Source organism: Etheostoma spectabile, chromosome 6 (assembly GCF_008692095.1).
Source record: "Etheostoma spectabile isolate EspeVRDwgs_2016 chromosome 6, UIUC_Espe_1.0, whole genome shotgun sequence".
Lineage (NCBI taxonomy): Eukaryota > Metazoa > Chordata > Actinopteri > Perciformes > Percidae > Etheostoma > Etheostoma spectabile.
Window position 1 is genome coordinate 4,556,242 of NC_045738.1, and position 3,998 is coordinate 4,560,239.

At 38.9% G+C, this 3,998-nt stretch overlaps 1 long non-coding RNA gene across 1 annotated transcript in view; it reads left to right on the top strand.

Annotated features, from left to right (window-relative positions):
- The window catches only part of LOC116690866 (uncharacterized), a 39,849-nt gene extending 36,011 nt beyond the window's left edge, over positions 1 to 3,838 (top strand). The window contains exon 4 of the long non-coding RNA XR_004332381.1: positions 2,038 to 3,838. This is a non-coding gene — a long non-coding RNA (uncharacterized LOC116690866). The remainder of the gene's footprint in view (positions 1 to 2,037) is intronic.
- Positions 3,839 to 3,998: the final 160 nt, after the last annotated feature.

Consider the following 3,998-nt stretch of genomic DNA (forward strand, 5'->3'; position numbering starts at 1 on the left):
TCAAATCTCAAGACTTCAGACTACAGTATCATGTACTTTCAAATAAATCAATCAAGTATTAATGGATTTCAGACACATATACAGTATATATCCATTGACTTAGTAAAGCTGCAACTAGTACAGTTATGATAATATTAACAATATTTCCACTAATAGTAATAATTTAGAAAAAAGAAAATTAGAAATACATTTTTCTTTTCAGATCAACAACCCACAGGACTTAGGGGACATAATTGGTCAAATGTTCACATGTAATCCTTTGATAGAAGCTGCAGAATATTACAAGTGCAGTGACTGCAAACCCCATTGTCAATTTAAAAGTTCCTCCAGTGCAAGGAAACACTACACATGCAGTCAGTTTTGTACACGTGCAATTTAGGCAACAGGCTATGCAACATTTACTAGGCCTATTTACAGTAAAATAGTTTTGTGCAAGAGAAAAGGTGCATTTGCATCTCCTGATCCCAGCACATCTTACTGTACTGATAGTTGGAACATAACTGATAAAATTATTTTAAAGTTATTTATTTGACAGAAACATGAGAGGGAAGTGAATGAACTCCTTCCCCATCACAATACGGCTCTACTAAAAAGTTTAGTAAAAAAAGTAGCTTTAGCTCTGCTGTAAAGTGGGACTATTCTCTCCAAAGGGTTGTATGGAAATGTACTGGAACTCAATGTTCTAGTTCAGCTGTCATTTCTGTTGTTTGGTTTTGATTTGGTTTTTAAATAAAACCATTGATGGAATGTAGTTCTGCTGTCAATTCTGCTTTGTTTTTGTTTTTAAAAAACCATTGCTGTAATGTAATTTCATTGTTGTTCATTTTTTAACAACGAGACATGAATCCAACTTTACATGAAGGCAGGATATATTTAACTAGTGATGGTGAAATGAAGCTTCTTGAACCATTTCCTTAACCTTTACACACTGGTCATTGCTACCCCCCTTAATTTACTGTTTACTGACAGTTTTAACTGCTCTTATTTCAACGTAAATAATAATAGAAATGACAAGAAGTATCTTTAATACAACATGTAATGTAAACAGAACCTTATTAGAACATAACCATCTACAACATGTGTGTGTGTGTGTGTGTGTGTGTGTGTGTGTGTGTGTGTGTGTGTGTGTGTGGTGTTGTAAGTGTGTGTGTGTGTGCGTGCATGCATGTGTGTGTGAACCTTGGTGGTTCACATGTAGTGGCAACATGACAACATCAACTGTGTGTGTTTGTGTGTTTGTGAGAGAGTGTGTGTTTACAACATGGGTAAGATATTCTGTCTGAATTCAGAATTAGCAGCCATAATCATTTATTACATGTATGCACCATATGCAGCATGCATTTGTTCACCTTACTTCTCTGTAGGTAACAATGTTGACCTTTGCATTGTCAGCCTCAGTTTGCTGTATGAAATGTATGAATGAACGACAGGGTATCTACACTGGCAGGGCAAGCAGCAGACTATTGCAGTTTGTACCATGATGTGTGGGCTGAGATCATGATGTGTGGGTTCAAACTGTAATGTGCTGTTTGTAGTGCTGCTTGAAATATGGGTCCACGGGCGGTGACAATTTGCGAAAAAGACCTACTCTGCTCTTTACTCTTACAGTCACCCTATAAATCCTACCAAAGGGCAAATTGTTAAACTGAGACAATAGGAAGGGTGGAGAGGCGAATGATTGATGGTGTGCAGCTGATTCATTTCAATTGGGAAATGTGAAAAGAAATTGATGCAGTTAATAAGAGGCACAGTATTATGTTACGAACCTGACTGCTTCAAAGAGTGTAGGGAGAACGCAACACAATAAAGAAAGACTGCTTTAATAGAAAAAATGGCTTGCAGTGAGTGTAATTCTGTGTGTATGTGTGTGTTTGTGTGTGTGTATGCATGCATGCATTTATTCATAAATGTATTCATCACAATAAGGGTATGTGTGTATGTGCAACCCGTTCTCACACCAGTTTGTGAAATGGTCATGATATTTTGATTTCAGTGATTAATAACAAGTCACAATTTTCTTGTTTATTACTTGTACAGGTCATTATTTTCGAACGTGACCTTTTCACGAACTGCCATGACACTGGGCTGCTCTGGGTGACGTAACAGCAGGCAAATGAAACCCCACACGCAGGGCGGTGACAAAAACTCGCGCAGGGACACGATCCGTGGTCTCTGGGGGATGCAACAACGGGGAAATGAAAAACCACATACCGGCGACAACAACGGGACGGACCACCACGCGCGGGACGCAATCCCCGGGTGCAGGGACACAATCTGCTGTCTCTGTGGCACGCGACAATGAGCAAATGAAAGACCATACGCCAGCAACAACAACAGGACGGATGTGGTTAGGAAAAAGATAAACACAGAAAGGAACTGCAACACGCGAGATGCGATCCCCAGTCTCCAGGGTGAAAGTTCTGTGTTTTCTGACCCATCCACCGCCACGACCTACCTCCCTGCGTGGATTTTTGGCTTTTCAATACTATCTACCGTAATTGTTCTGTGATCACAAAATAGGCTTCCCTTTGAAATACATTACTTCAAAATTCGTCATCAACACACGAAAATAATGACATTAACGTGACCTGTACACAAATAAATAGATGAAATAACGTGACCATTTCACGAACTGCCATGAGACTGGGCTGGTATGTGAATGTCTGAGGTCCATCGAGTTGGACATATGGACAAGTCTGTGCACGATGGACTCAGTCGTTTTGAGTGGTCGTAAAGCTTTCTAAAAGAGGGGATTTGGGAGTCACCAGAACATTTTTCTACAAGAAAGTGGATTTGTCTAAAACTCTCCTGTCAGAAAGGAACCACTTATTGTGTTTTCTTTTGGTTGTGGATTACCTATTTTTTATGTTATTTTTTTGTTATTTTGGAGGCTCAGGGAATTTTGTTCTGCTCTGTGTCTGCTTTTTTACCAGAGAGCTGTTGCATACACACTATTTTTTAAAGATGAGATAACATTGATCTTCATTTACTTGTAGTCCCCTTTTTCTGTTGTTCCAAATAGAATATTTTTCTCTGCTTAATTTATCTTAATCTTCATGGTTTTCCTTATTTTCTGGTTGTGGTGGGGAAATGTTTTCTTGACTGCAGAGAGAAGAAATGGCATAAATCAGCATTAAGTTGTGTCCAAAAATAAATCCAGCCTCATACAAAGACACCAATACATGTGAACAAGCACAAAAAGTTTGGCAAAAAAACAGGAATCCACATGAATAAACTCTCTTTGACTTAAAGGGATCTTACAAGGTTACCCCCTAACCATTTTTCCAAATAAATTGCTCTAAACTGTATATTTAGTTACATTTATCTATCTAACATCTAAACACATATCTAACATCTAAAAATGTTTCCAAAAATGATTTAAATGACATGTGATATGTTAAAACATATCTTGCTTTGGAGGAGAGTAGGTTTTAAAAACATGAGCACCCACTAACTCATCATGTTTATCGCCTGTATTTTTCCTCCTCTGCTTCCATGTCTCGATTACCTCTATAATATATGACACATAACTCGCCTGTAATTTAAAGAAATGTAAACATTTTGGTTTATATGAAGCAGGCTCAACTAACAAGCTGTAGTTTGATACTGAAATAGTGCCATGGAAAGTGTAAGTGTGTGCATACATCTCTCTTCAGCTCTGACATGGGTTCGGTGCTAACTCAAGAAGTTCCACTCTACTTTGAATAACTGTTTACTTTTTAGTAAAAGGTTTTCTCATTTAATCATGACCAAAACCTTCCCTAACATCAAGGTACCTTTTAACATGACATGCAGGTAGGCAACAGCAGGCTTCTCATTTCTAGGCAGTGACCTTTTAGGTGGCAGTAGCCCAGTCCGTAGGGAGTTAGGCTGGAAACTGGAGGGTCGTCAATTCAAGTCCCCATATGGACTAAAGTATGCAGTGTGGATCGGTAGCTGGAGAGATGCCACTTCAACTCCTGACCACTGCCAGGTGCCCTTGAGCAAGGCACCGTACC